This window comes from Apis laboriosa, unplaced genomic scaffold (genome assembly GCF_014066325.1).
Source record: "Apis laboriosa isolate Shangri-la unplaced genomic scaffold, ASM1406632v1 scaffold9_cov152, whole genome shotgun sequence".
Lineage (NCBI taxonomy): Eukaryota > Metazoa > Arthropoda > Insecta > Hymenoptera > Apidae > Apis > Apis laboriosa.
The window spans coordinates 5,873,836-5,890,115 of record NW_025224966.1 but is presented as its reverse complement, the minus strand read 5'-3'; the positions used below and the strand labels follow the sequence as shown (position 1 = coordinate 5,890,115).

The 16,280-nt window shown below is 30.1% G+C and overlaps 1 protein-coding gene across 6 annotated transcripts in view; it reads left to right on the top strand.

The window, feature by feature from the left end:
• LOC122719871 overlaps nt 1–16,280 on the top strand; it is a 96,942-nt gene that overhangs the window by 21,039 nt on the left and 59,623 nt on the right. For 2 of the 6 annotated variants that reach the window (XM_043946098.1, XM_043946094.1), the window contains exon 1: nt 5,309–5,383. The exons of 3 other annotated variants lie outside the window; for them this stretch is intronic. The gene's annotated coding sequence lies outside the window, so the exon portion shown is untranslated. Of the gene's footprint in view, nt 1–5,308; nt 5,443–16,280 lie in introns of those variants that run through there. One more of the 6 variants, XM_043946095.1, reaches the window with a different exon arrangement.

The window sequence follows — 16,280 nt, the reverse complement described above, 5'->3', positions numbered from 1 at the left end:
TCCTTCTTTTTTTTTTTTTTTTTTTTTTTTTTATTCGTACCGTCAGATTTTTTAGAATATTTCATTTTTGTCAATTTTCATAATAAATTTATTTTTGTGCTAATATATTTTTGAAATATTGTTTTTTGATCAAAAAGTTTTGTTATTAGATTTTAACTTTATATTTGCAAGTTTAAGAGTTTTTTTTGAATTTGAGATATATTTATATTGATTTTTGTATTTTTTTTTTTTTTTTTTTTTTAATTATTTATTGATTCTAGAAAATTATACTGTAGATTGATTTTAATCTTCTGTATCATTTTTTCTGATTCGAATATTTCATTATTGTTAACTGTTTTCATTAATTTTTCGAAGTAAATTACTAGATTTTATCTTTTACATTTCTATTTACATCGTAAAATTTATCAAGTATTATATAAACTATAAATTGAAATTATATAAAAATAAAATTCAAATTATTACTATTACATATGATGCACCAATATCAATTGAAAAAAGAAGACGAGATTCATGATATTTGCAGAAAATAATTTTTATTAATATTATTTTAATTTACAATTAATATTATTTGCATGAAAATTAAATAAAATTAATAATATTAATAATAAATTAAATAAAATATTATTATATAATAAAATAAAACTTTCATCAAAATGTTATTTATATATATATATTTTTTATTTTATTTTAAAATTATGATTTTTTTCTTAATGAATTTTTAATAAATTTATGATTTTTTTCTTAATGAATTTTTAATAAATTTTTTTTCATTTGTAGATTTATTCGTAATATCGGTGAGGATAGAATAACATTTCGTAATAAGGAAAGGAAAGGAAAAAATAACGATAAGATTGCTCGAGAAAATGAAAACGAGATAAAACAATTATAAATATTAAATTGTTTTTCAATATATATTTTTTATTAAATCAATTTCTATTAAATCAACACGTATAAAAAATTTTTTTTCATATTTGAAAATTTGATACATGTATTAAATATTTATTTAATATTTATGTAATATTTATTTAAATATAAAAACTTGTTTTTTTAAAGTTTTTTGAATAAGCGGACACATTTATATATAATAACAATAATAAAATTATTCATTAAAAAAAAATTCTAGATATATAATCAAAGAATATAATCATAATAAAAACATTTCTATCTATTATCATTTTTTCAGGGAAATTCGCTGAAAAAAATTCGATATCATCAATCTTGATTAATTCAAATATTGATTAGATTAATTCTCTAGCAATAACTGATATTATATCCATGAAAACACTTATTATTGATATTTTCATTATTCCATTTTCATTACAGTATTATAAGATCGTTCTATCATGATAGAAATCGTTAGAAGAGCCACCCTTGTCCCGGGGGTAATCAGAAAATTCTGCAAATCTCCGCAGAAAATGTCCAATCTTCACTTTCCAACATCTAAGGCTCTTTCTTTTATGTTTTCCTCCTTTTTTTTTCTCTCTCTCCCTCATATGCATGAAACCCAAAGTCCCTTAAGGAAAGGACTATACTATATCCGGGACATTTTTGCCTTTGTGTTGCGATTCAGCTGTTGTCTGCCAACTTTCTTAGCTGTTCGAACAACTAGGCTGACTGCTTCTGTTGGAAGTCTTAACCTATATTCCAAGTTCCATCCCTTTTCCGGTAGCCACCCCGAGTTTCACGAGGAAGTTCTTAATAACGCGATTACCGCACCCTTTCCAGACCAGGCGTCCTCAACTTGGCCGTTTCTTCCACTAATTTGATCATTCGTCCCTTATATCCGCTATCTATTTGCTATATTTGCCATTCGAATCTCCGAGTTCTTTTAAATGCATCGATATTTTTGCGATATCGTGTTTATTTTTTATAATCTTTTTTTTTTCTTTTTTTGTTGATTGAATTGAATTTTTTTTTTCTTTATTTACATGGATTTAGAAATGTGATTGAGTCTTGTTTTGACGTTAAACTTTTGAAATGTTTAAAATTGATATATTTCATTTCAGAATATTATTGTATATTTGATTTCTAGTATGATGATTTTCTAGTAGTTTGAAAATTATATAATAATTATATAATATATATAACAAACAATCGTTAAATCGGAATTAAAATTATTCTAGAAAGATAAATTACTAAAAATCTTTATCTTAAAATCTCTCTAGTAGATACGAGGATTGTTTCTAAAAATATCAAATGATATAAATATTATTTTATTTAGCGTTAAAGAATTAAATTTAAAAATGAATGTTTTATTATTCTTTATATTTCTAAAGATATAAGATTCTATCTCTTCTATTTCAATATTTTTTATTTCAATATCTTGAAATATTAACACTTGTGTGTTATTCGAAATCAATTTCTTGGAAAATTTTTTTATTTTGCCAGCCATTTGTTACGCTTCCCATATATCGTGGGGAATGAAATATTCAACTTAAACTTATGGAATTATTATTTAAAAGATATTTTTGTATTTCATTTATTTTAATATTTTATTATTTTATTTATTATTTGATGTTTTAAATGTATTATTATTTAATAAAAGATTAGATAATATGAAAATCATACTTTTTTCCGCTTAAAAAAAATTAATTGACAATAAATCTAGTATATCTTATCTTTTATCAATTAGTTATAAATATTTTAACTCAGATTATTTTCTAATTTTTAACAAAGAAGTATTTTTTAACAAAGTATGATAACATGAGTGTTTTTTTCTTCGAATTTTATCAAATAATTAATTAGCAAACAATATAAAGTGCAATTTTTAATTTGTGGTTCGAATGAAAAGTCAGGAAGAAAATTACACGGTCTCATTTATTCAGCGAGGTGTATTCAAAGTCCAGTTGTCCGAGGAATTGAGATGAGAAAAGAACCTGCGAAGAACAAATTATTCTCATTTTGTAGTCGTAATAAGAAACAGCTTGGCAACCAGATCCTATTTCCAGCATTTCTTCGAATTTGCATTTTCCACGGTTTTCGTTTACCAAGGAAGACAGTGTGAATCATTCTTTTCTTCGAAGTTAAATTGTCAGAATTCTTCTTTTTGTAGCATGGATATCGTGTTCTGTATCTGGAATGATACTTAAATTAAATTTCCAGTAAAATTTACACAAATTTATGGACATTCTTCTGATTTTTATTAAGTTTTTTTTTTTAAGATAAGGCTTTAAATTAAAAAATTTAAATTCTTGCATCGTTATGCATAGTTTATTAACTTTTTTATGTTTGAAAAAAATTTGTCTTCATTTCGCTCGATAAATTTGTTTGCATGTGTCAGTTCAATTCAATTATTTGATTTCACATTTACAGTGTGTAAAGAAATCGTTCATAAAGATGATTAAAAATTTTCATTCATTCTTTTCTTTCTGCTTTGAAATAATAATGATGATAATAATAATAATAATAATAATAATAATAATAATAATAATCTTATAAATTATCTATTTCTTTATTGTCATTCTTATATTAGATAAATCCATTTAATTGTTGAAAATTTAATAATTTAAAAAAAACTTTTTCACTGACATATTATTCAAATGCAATTTCTTATCGTTTATCCACCGAAAGTTATCTAAAATCATTTTATACTTCCAAATTATCACTTATCACATAATTAAACCTCCTAAAAATCCTGTGTGATTAAAATTATTTAAATTATCTTATATCCTCAAACTATTATACACAAAATCAACCCTCCACCAACTTCTCTCTCCAAAAACTTCATATTTCCAAAAAATTATTCAAAATTCTCGAACTCTCCTCTTCCTCATTACCATTCGATACAAGCGCAACCTTTTGTCATCCAAAGAAACATTTCTTCCGTTCGCCAAAGAATCTCTGGAGCAATTAAACTCGAGACAATGTTCGCGCCTGGTTGCAACGCGTTTCCTTCTGTTTCCCCGTCGACAATGCCGCGTGTTTCGCCACGTACAACGAACGAACCACCCCATTCCTCTTTTATACGATTCGCGTTTGCATCGTTACTTGTCGGCCTGGTAATGAGGTGCTATTCGAAAATATTCGTCCACCACCTTATTCGACTTATTCTCGATAGGAGCGCGCGCGAATCGCACGATCCCATCCTCGAATAACACCAGGTTGGTGACGACGATACGTAAATTTTTTCAGTTGAAACGCTTAACCCAGATTTAACGAGGGATTAAAGGAGAATCCTGAGCTGTCCGCGAGTAAATCCACGAATGAGACGAAAGTACACAGCGGAAATAATATTCTCCGGTTTCCGTGGACCTCGTGGAAGCTAATTAACGAGGAAGTTGGCGGTTGTGGGTGGTGAATCGCCGATTCGCCTGCCTTTCTCTGCCAATTACACGCCTGTCCCTTGTATATTTGGGCAGAGGTTAAGGGGTTGTTTAAGAAGAAACGTCGGTAATTATATCCTCGAGGAAAGTTTAGTGTTTTGGATGCTTCTGAAGAGTTTAGAACGAACGATGATCCTTTCTTTCTTTTTCAATCGTTTGCGAAGTCTAATTAGAATTTTCTTATACTTGGAAAAATTTTTGTCCAAAGTAAGATGAAAAATGGAATGAAAGAAGAATTTTAAATTGATAAGTTTGATCTTCGTTTCATCGAACAAGCGTTCACGTTGTTGAAAGAAAAAAGATTCCTGTTATTAAAATAATTCAATGCTCCACATTCTGTTCTAAAATTATTATTCTATTGGAAACGAGTTTTTCACGTTTAAAATTTCTCGATAACGAAAATAACTAAAATAGCCACTTCAAAGTAACTATTTTTAAATTATATTTTTATATTTAATTTATAATATATATATTTAAATATTTTTATATTTAAATTATTTTATTATATTTTTAAATTATTGCTATTTAAAATAAAATTTCTCTCTAATATCAAATTTACGAGATCTCATCTCGTCGTTTCGTCGTGTCGAAGTTCAAAGTTCACCGTATTCCCGTATTCCATCGTATTCACATCGTATACAATAAACAAAATTTCACAGCCAATATCTTCGTTCGTGATCCATTCCTCCATCCAAAGCAAAAGTTTCGATTCCTCGTCGACCGTGTCCCGCCTCCGGATCACGATCGAATCCAGCCCACGTGGCTTGATCATCACGCAACACGCGCTCTCTGTCCACAGGGTCCACGGGGGTGGTTAAAGCAGTCGCGAAATGCTAAGGGATGATCGCTAATAGGCGGGGGCGCAACAGTTGCGTGGGTGGATGCGCGTTTGATGGAAGAGGAGTAGGGAGGCGGAAGAGGGATGAAGCACACGTAGAAGGGGGTTGGTTCCCGGTAACCAGTTGACGTGCAGTCAGTGCTCATCTGGTATCCACGCGGCGAGCAACCCTATCCCGATGGAATTTCGCGGTGGAAACTTCGGTATCGCGCCAGTTTAAACGGTGTGTTGCGCTCGATGATTAATGGTCGATTTTGATAAAATATAATAACACGGTTTCGTGTACGTCCTTGTGAGAATAATAATCGATATGAGAGAAAAATTGATGGGAAGGTGTTGGATGAATGGGAGAGGGGGAGGGAGGGGATGTGGAAAGCGCGAAATTTTCATTCGAAATTTCTCTTTTTCTTTCCTATATAATTATTTGAACGTAGTAATCCGATGTGATGATTAGTGACATTTAGTTTCGATAGTTTCGATTGATTCGATTTATTAAATCGATTTTTGATTGGAATGTTATTTCGATATTTTAATTTTTGTTTTTGCAAGTAGGAGGAATTAATATGAGTATAAAATTAATTAATTTGTGATTCAGAAGTACAAATATAAATATTCTCGATAATGGAAAATTTAATCTTAGATTGTATCTTTATAATCTTTTTTTTNCTTTATATTTTTTTTTTTTTTTTTTTTGCAAAATTCTTAGAAAATGTTGTTTTACTTTTGATTTCTCTTATCAATTTACAGAAATCTTTATTTTAAATTTTTTTAAAAATATGTTATTTTACGCGCACGTGTTTTGAGAAAGCCGGCATGAATTCATATATATATATAATATAGATAAGAAATTGAAACAAATACTTTTAATACTTAGAATTTTCTTTTAAATCTCCGATACATTTGATTAAAATCACTTAATTTTCCACAAAAAAAAATAATAATAAATTGAACATTGATTATTTAAATAACACCAGTGCACAATTCCAATTGAAATATTATTAGAATAAATCGTACATTCAATTAAATCAAAATTAAATTTTGAAATTCATCAAAATCATTAAATGTTTAAAAAAATGATGAAATTGCAATTTATAATCATCGGATAACGTACATAAGTACATAATCACTCGAATTAAAATTAATAAATCGAAATTATATTATAATAAATTAATAATATAATTTCGTTGGTATTAATCGTAAAAGAATAATTTTTCTCGATTGAAATTTGTGAATTCCACATGCACGTAATATATCATTACGTCTTGGCGATAAAGGTGCGAGGCCTACGTGTAGATAGAGGGTGAACGGTACATCTCTTTCAATAGTTTTCATCGATCCCCCGGTTATGAAATAACGACCTAATTTGTAAGTATGTGGGTAGCGTGCCGGTTTTTCTTCGATCGTCACACCACCACGGTGTAATCTTCAAAGGGTTTCTTTCACAACGCTTTGTTACGAATTCCTCGGCCGAAAGTTCAAAGTTTATCATCGTACTTTATCACGATGCTAAAGTACGATGATTCCTTCCAATTTGAAATTTAATAAATCAGATATTCGTGAGGAAACGAAGTCGTAATTAAAGCGAAACATATTTATATGCAAATTATTTGGCTTGATTTTTAAAGTAAAAATTGATGCTTTGATATATTCATTATTATGGAAGAAATTTTTCGAACAATTATTTTTAAGAAATAATTTGGATAATTGAATGTCGATCAAGCGAGCGTAAGAATTTTCTTCAGAATTTTTTGAAACCTTGAAATATTGGGAAAATTTTAAATTTTATCTCTGAAAGAGATATTAAAGAGAGAGTCACATCATGACGTATATTTTTTTTTTTTTTTACTGTTTCTTCAAATTGCATCATATTTTTGATTAAACACGAAGCTACAAGCGTTGAATATGTATATATATTATTTAAAAAAGTTATAATGGTATAAATCAAAGATAAAACAGTGGATCAAACAAATACACAATATATTCGATTTTGCATGAAAAATTGTGATGCAAGTTCGATTTAATCGTTCGTTAATTAAAACTTTATTTTAGCGATTCCTTTGCCTTTATTTCTTGCTCGTTTGTTTCGTATTAGTACGGAATAATACGTTTGAAGAGAAAAAACTGTTTTCGCCGATTTAAACTCTTTGCGAGATGCAATAATGATCGTTTCGGATTAACTGTCGATGTTTTATTTATCTTTGAGAGTGAATCTTGTTAGGTTTGAAAATAAAAACGAACGTGATCTTAACGTGGAAGGGGAGAAAGAAGGAAAAGGAGCAAGCAAGAAACGTTCAAGTGACGAAACGAGACGCAGCATCGTGTTTAAAAACCATAATTCTCTTCAGAATACCCGGAGCAAGAACCGGGGAGAGAAAACTAAGGATATTCGTCTTTAATCTCTTACTTGAGAGATAGATGAAAGGATTACGCAAGTTTTAAGTGCCTAAGAGAAAATTTAGAGATGGCCGCTCCAGATTATAATTTCGATTATAATTTCATCCGAATATTTGTTCCTTGCTCCACAAAAAATATCACATCTTCTTACCTCGTTTTCAATTTTTTTCGTTTCTCAAATTAATATTCCAACCACCAACTTTTTATTACTTAAAAATTACTAAAGATCAAAATTCTCGAGAAATCAAATTCTCAAATAAATCGAGGATAAATTCATTCCTCCGTATTAAAACCTCAACATTAATCACAAAATTTGATTAAAATCATCTCGTTCGATTTCTCGGTCAGAGAGATAGCCGAAATCGCGGATATTTTAGGATATTTCATTCATCACCGTTTTGGAGTTCGTTGCCGAGTCGAGAGAATGTCGATGGCTCGCTTTGTGCTTCATTTTCCATCTTATGGGCGAGTTTATATATATATATATATCGTGCTAATTAACGCGGACAAAGGACGTGGGCGTTTCGCGCCATTTTATCAAACGATAAAAGCGGGTTAAACGCGGCCGGTATTCATTCGCGCGTACGGGGTGATTAATAATTCGAAAAATCAATTGGCAGGATGAAACGCGATTGTTGCCATTTTCACGAGCGTCGATGCTTGTTTGGCCAGTCGCCGTTTTAGCAGATATGGATCGTTTGCCCAATTGTTTTGCGACAAATGTTTGCCGAATTAAATCCACGTGATATATTTGGTTTCGTGATTTAATTAGGCGATCTAACTATCTATTTTTCGCACGATCATCTATATTGAAATTGATATTTTACAAGAGAATTTATTTTAACTCGATAATTCTGGTTTTTGATGAGTTTGTGTATAATATAGAGTATACAGAGTCTCGTATTTTGAATTGAAGGAAGGGTGATAGAGCGTTTAACGTGAATAAAAATTTAGAGAATAATATTCTTAATTTTTTTTTGATATAGTCATTCATATTGGTAATGTTAAGAAAGAATTGATTTAATTCGATAATTCTGATTTTGATAAAAGTTTGTGTGAATATAGATTATAATGGTTTATAGGATTATATTTAAATACAATACTTTCATTATTTTAAAGTTATATTTAAAAGATCGAGAAAAAAAATATTGTATTTGCAAATCGATATATTAATAAATTTTTTGTTTAATTTATTGTTACGTAATAAAAGAATAAAATTTTTAAAAACTCAATAAAATATCAATATCATTTTATTCTTCGTTTTTTTTTATTATTTCAACAAGTGCTTGCTGGCTTAATTTCTGTTCGTGTAACGTTAAAAATCTTTTTTTTTTTTTTTTTTTTAATAAAATATATCTAACGCAAAAATTGATACATTTGATCGAAAATCAGTTTTTCAACAAAGAAAGAACTCATATTTTATTTCATATATGTCTCGATAAAAGTTATTCGATAAAAACAAGTGTCTTAATTAACATATACGCTTTCATTTCGAAAATCATTTTGATAACCAACTCTGTGATCTCCAATACTCACCGTAACAAAACACGGATGAAACTCTGTTTTCTCTTTATCCTTCGCTCATACAAATTGGTAACTAGACTTTTTTATATATAAAAATCTTCAAAATACATCTAACTTATCACTTCTTCAAATTGATATGATAAAAATTTAAATTAAACAATCAATAATGAAAATCTCCATCCATCTTATTCGAAAATATAACATTCTCATCATCATCATCATCATCATCATCATCATCATCATCATCATCATCAACGTCCATTACTATCACAGCGCCTCGGGATGCCTTTATGGAGTTATCCTCTCAACACGATCGATCTCTGGATATCTCATTAAAAATAGAGGATCGAATGGTTGATCAAAGAAAATTATTCCAAATATTCCCCCTCCCTTATCATGTCGATTGTTCGATAGTCCCTGTAGGCGATATAAATGTTCCATTCTTTTCAAACTGGGATGGATTCGACGATATTTCTCGATCGACGGATTTATTTCTACGCGGAATAATGCCTGGGGGGGCTTGTCAGGATTTCATCTGTCTTCATTTACGAACACGCAACCGTCGATAACCGCCCTCTCTTTCCGCGAAACGATGGAATCATTTCATGGCTGAAACGTGGCACGGGCGAAAGAGCCTCCTCCTCCGTGTAATGGAACCGGTAAAAAATTAAATTGTCCTGCGAGAAATTAATGGTCCGCCACTTTGCGCCATCCCTTTCGCGTGATGTTACATCAATTATCAAGAGTTTCATCTTCTTTTGTACCGAACAATTACTTCTTGTTCCTCGCGATTCATGCGTTTTCTGCTCTTCGTTTCTTCATTTCTACCCCATTTCTTTAACGTTGGACAATGTCCTGAATTGATATCGATGTATCGAGACTGTGTATGTATCTATTCTTATCAAATGATCGGTAAATGAATCAAATTACGTATTATATTTCTCATGGAAATAAGAAGGAAGATGAAATTGATTAAGTAATTCTATATGAATTGTAATAAGTGAAGAATTTTGTATCAAATTTTTAAAATCGGTATGTTTAGGATTTTTTTAAATTTAAATTGATTTCAATATCTATAAATATTTTGCTTAATTAATGCATTAATAAATTTTAAACATGATAGAATATTATGATTCTTTTAATTTAAGAATATGATATCAGATGATATCAGAATTGATCAGATATTTTTTATTTTGATACGAGGAAATATATCTCGTAATTTTAATGAAATGTTTTTAATTAATAAAATCATTTACGTAGAATTCCATCTGTTCTTTTATTTTACTCGTTACTCGTCATCTTCTTTTCCCTTAATAGAATTCTCTAACTGTGTATTATTTGTATGGATATAACGTAACGAACATTTCGTTGATCTAAAATTAGCGAAATATATTTAAACACGAGGAGAAAAAGGGAAGGAATAAAATCGTGTTTATATTTATCGAGAAAAACCACGAGAGGAAAAGATGCGCGAGATAAATTCTTCTTGAAGAGTCAATATTTCTTCTTTTCCTGATATATCTCTTCTGAATTTTTCAGCTCGTATTTTTAATCTCTGTTACAATTTCCAATGTTAAAAAAAAAAAAAACACCATCCGTCCACTGCAAATTTATTCGAGACTCTTTTCACAATGTCGAAGAATGAGAACGAACGAGAAGAAGTTTGGTAACAAAAAGCGGTTCGCGGTTCTGAAAAATCTATTCCCAGTTCCAGTGTTTCCTTCGTGGCGAGATTGACGCTTTCGGGGAAGCTTTACGACAGTAATTGCATTCACCGGGACATTGAAACTCGCTTTCCTCCTCTTCCACTTTTCCTCTGTGTCGTTAGTCATCAGAAAGGGTTGCATTCCCGGAAATAATTGCGTGCGGGTAGTTGCTCGACTTTATTTCTCTGAGATCCATTTTACTTTTTTTTTTTTTTTTTTTTTAATTTTTTCCCCACCCTTTCCCCCTTCCTTTTCGTTTTTTTTAGTTTCATTGACTTTCTCTACACTTTCATTCTATTCGAAATCCTTGCCAAAGAAAGGCGCGTTGGATTCTTTAGCATTGTTGTTTCTTTCGTTCCTTTTTTTTTTAACAAACAACGAAAGTGTTGAAACACGCCTCGAATGAATTTCATCGCACGATTTTAACTTCGAGAAAAACTTGATCTTTTTAACCCGTGATTCGATAGAAAATGGCAATCAAGAAAATGACGCGAAAAATTTGATAAATAAATATTTAAAAAATTTGAAAAATTTGATAAATAATTGTTTTGAATACATTTATTATGCGTTTTAGAAATTTTTTTTTTAGAAAGACGTAAGAAATATTTTGATAATATTATTGTTTTGTATCTTCTATTTTTTTTTTGAAATATTTAAATTTCTTTTTTTAATGTAATAGAGCATTTCTGATAATATGAATCACGTTTAATCGTATGATATTTCCAGAATGCATAGACAAGTTTCGATACGAAATTTCACATCTTCATTAACATTTCAAAATTACATTTCCCACGCAAACTTGAAGACGGATAAATCGAATACAAATATTGCTCGCGTTAATTAATATTTTCCATTTCGAATTCGCGAGTATACGGAACGCAGTGATCCGTTTCGTGGTCAAAGTATATAGAGGGGTGAAAGGTTAAAAAATGAAAACGTAAGATCGGCGATAAAGGGTGCGTTTAAATCGGGTTTTCCAAACCGACGGTGAAAATTCAATTAAACGATGCCCGTTTGTTTTCCGTTCGAACGATATTCTTCACCGTGAAATTGGAAAAATGCATTGAGACGAAACGAAGGGAAAATGATTTGTCATCTGTGTTATGATGGTGTAATTATTAATCTGTGTTATTAGCATGTTCTAATTTACTTTTTTTTTTCTCTTTTTTTAAGGATTTTATAATTAAACATCGTTGAAGAAGATGAATTCATCAATTTTTTTTTATTTTTATTTAACACATGAAGATAAGGAAAAATAATATCAGTAAATGGCGAGCGTGTTAATTTGATATTTCCAAATATATTCGAATATTAATGCCATGATGGATGCCAGTTGGTCACATTATACAATTTTAATTAGAGTAATAACCGAGAGGGTTATATATCTGCATTAGTATAATTAAATCAAAATTTATTTGAAACACAGAATATTATTCAGTCAAAAATTAATAATAGAAAATATTATATGGTTAATATGGAATGATGATTAAAAAATCACAGGAATAATTGTAAAAAGTAGGAATTGTACAATTTAAATTTATTAATTCAATAGTAATAATTTCAATAGTATATAACTCAGTTTAATTTTTCTCTTTCTCTTGCAACCAACAATACTTCACGAAATTTAATTAAAAACGTATTACGAAAAGGATTCTTCCAAAGTTATCCCCTATCGTCGTATTATCCCCTCTTTGTCGAAATTGAATGATTGCGCTCGACGATAAAAAAAAAAAAAACTATTATTTGCACTTGGCTTGGAGAGAATAAAGGATAAAGAAAGAGGTTATTTTACTTTCGAACAGATTTCCTCTAACTTTTCAACTTGTTATCTACCTCCTGCCTGGAGGAAAAGACAGTCGGACCAAGATTTTAGATTAACCTCTTTGTGCAACATTATTCTCTAAAAATTTGGCTTGAAATTTATGCCAATTGTAAAATTTTTCTTTCGCCCCAATTATCCTTTAATCTCCCTCTTCTGATTCATTCCTTATTTTTCTACATTTCAATTTAGAAACAATAAAAATAAATATTTGAATTTTCTCGAGAGATTTATTTTTTTGTACAGTACAATTTTCGATTCAAGAAGAGAATATATATGGACATCAAATATTGAAATTCGAAGTCTATTTTCTATTACTTACGATCCTCTAACTGTTTCTTCGATTTTCAAAAATCAATATCGATCATGATACATTTCTGCAAATTCTTCAGAAATTCAGATTCGTTCTCTCTCTCTCTCTCTTCTTGTTTCTCTCTCGTCTCTCTCTTCTTGTCTCTCTCGGTGAGGCGTCGCGTACGAGAATAGAGACTATGGCAGAGAAGAGATACAGAGGAACAGGAGCAAGTTGACAGGGACGGACAACGACATCGAGGATGTTGCTTTATGTCGGTAATACGTCGTTTATCTTACGGTCTATATCTGTCTCAACTCTTGAACGTAAACCGCCTTGTCCTCTTTTTTCCACCCTCCCCCTCCCTCTCTCTCTCTCTCTCGTTTCCTCTTGTTGAACAGTGTGTCCACACGATCGTTCGATTTCTCGCGTAACTCCTCGCGTAATATTGGGGTTAGTCGCCTTGTCGTTCGACGAAACTACGTATATAGGAGAAAAAGTTGAACGTGAGGTTTAACGCGATTGAAAGATTTTATTTGTTATTTTCGATGTGTGTTAGAAATTTTTTTCTTTCTTCCATTTTGGAAATGTGTATAAGCATAATCTCGCAAGTAGTTGAACATTTTAGATGTATTGGTGACTGTGCTCCTGAATATATAACAATGAGGTTAATATAGAAGCCTTGATAGAGCCCTTATATCGACAAATCCATTGCAACTCGTGTCAATTGCAGGAAACGTGTACAACAACGATCTGTAGCTAAAGCAAATCTAATGGATTGCGTTAAGAGATATTTATTGATCGAGATTTTTATTAAAAATTTAGATAATTGAGATTACTTTATTATTATTGTTATGAATGTTGTTAAAGTTTGAACGATAATTTTTTTAGAAAAATTAACGAGTATCTTTAATCTCCTCTCATTCGTTCCCATTTTTATTGGATTAATTATATGATGTAATATATCATATGTTTATGTTATTTTAATGGAAACTACAATCGCAAACCGTAATACGTGAAATTATATCGAATGGAATAATCGAACATCACGTTCCATTATCACGATGCAATTCATATTCATCAAATGTATAACGCTTCTATCTTTCTAGAGATATCAAATCGAAATTACAGATGATGAGAATGCAAAAACAATAAAAGAATTGCGAAGAATGAAAATTCAAAGCAAAAACGAAAACGTATTCTTTCGATTCTGAAAATCTGTATAGAATAGACGTATCCATATTTGTAAGATTTATAATGAAAATTTATCTCATTACGACACTTTCGCGAACAGAAATAATTCGATCTTCGATACTTCGAACACTTTCATATTATTTTTCACGTTAAGTGATTTGCAAATTTTCAGGGCGAATTCCGATCAACGGCAGGTAGAATTTATCTTTTGAAACGGCGGGCTTCCGCGACGGAAATTATGTCATCCCGTAAATTTCCGCCAATCCTCTCCCGATACAAAGCCGATGAAGATCGGTTCGTATTCACTATGCGTAAGTGGAAAATGATTCGAGCGGGCGGCACACAAATCAACCGTGATGCAGTTGTTAATGACAGTGTCAATTTCGTTAATTAATGATTTAACAGTATCTCTAATCACTAGTAATTGACAAATATAGAAACTATTACTAAACTATAGGTAGAGGAAAAATTACGATTCCTTTCTTTAACTGTTGCTATATAAAATAATTGATAATCGAGTTTTATATAAATTGAATTACAAATTAATATATCAAATACACGATGGAAAGTCTTTTTAAAGGTTGTGCATATTTCATTTTTAAACGAAAGGATATTCAAATATTGATACAAATTAATGATAAATTATTCTTATGAATAATGTCTATCTTCTTTGACAAATTGGAAAATAAATTCTGTGAAATTAGTTAACCTTAACGCCAACCTCGCGTGAATAAGGGAATCAGAAATAGAGATCGTTGAACGTCGGTGAAATAATGTCAAGTGGTTCGACAAGATGTCGATCGAAGTCGCACATTTTTCTTCGGATTGCCGGGGAAAATAAACCAAGTTTCCTGCCAGTTATTAATAAATTCTCGAGTACAATTTGCTGCTAATTGAACGTGATTAATTTAATTCCATCTACTTGCTCTCTAAAAAAGAAGAAAATCGTGTCGATTGCGTTAATATTTGAACGAACGTGTTTCATACCATACGTGGATAAAAATAAATTTTGAAAATTATAATTGCTCGAAGGAAAATACAAAATTCTCTTGCGCGAAAATATTCTTCGTTTGAAAATCGATCTCGATTTTTGTGTGGAAAATTTTTTTTCCACAGATTAGATACATCTAATCGCCACTGTCGATACTGTCTTCCGCGCTTAAACGTTTCGTCCTTTCGCCATATCACTGTCGTTGCAACTAATGGCTCGGATCTATTGTGTTTCGAAAGATCGAAATCTTCTTCTTTCGTTCTATCAAACGTGTATTGGACGTTCAAAATTGAAGTGTCCCCGCAAAAGTTTTCCACTGTAACGATTTTGAAACGTATCTCTCGTCGATCTTTTATTATTCCTGCCGTGTCAATAACATTTTTGAGTATTTTATTATTAATCCAAATGATTAAATTCATTATTACAATAAATTAGAAATTGTAATTTGTTATTAATTCTCAGAAATAATTATCTAACGTCGTATTTTTATTTTAACGTATTAAATGTCAAAATACAAAAGATTAAAATTTGATTGCGCTTAATATTACGAATCTATATGTAAATAATGCATGTTTTGGGGAATTGTGAATTCGAATTTATCCTTCGTATCCATTGTGATCGATAATAATTTCAATTATGTTGTATTAATTTCGTAAAAGTACCATTCACCACCAACGATATCACAATTCACTACGCACAAATAGCCCATTATAACGTGGTATTAATGATTCAGGCACAACTTGATATCGATAACCTCCGGAAAATCCAATTATGGTTCGATTTGCAGTTGAACTGTTGCATTTTAGCTGATTGTGGTTATTTTGGATGTCTATTGAAATTCCTGAGTATCTAACTTTCTCGAGACAGTTAACCAAAAATTAGAAAATAATTCTTGAAAAATATTAATATACAATTTATGATTTATGATTTATTTCTTTTATATTAATTTTCAATTTATTGTTTGTTTAAAAATAATTCAGAGGATATGGCATGATGAATTATTCCCTTTTAAAAATAAAAAAGCTTAGAATTCATTTAATTAACCCTAATTTACATATATCTTTTAATCTCATCAAACGTCGATTTTTTTAAAAATTAGTTACTTTTCATTCAATCTATCAAACGGATTATTATGTTCAAATTTAATTATTTCGAATCATGACGAGTAAAAAGAAAAAGAAAAAAAAATATTCTCCTACA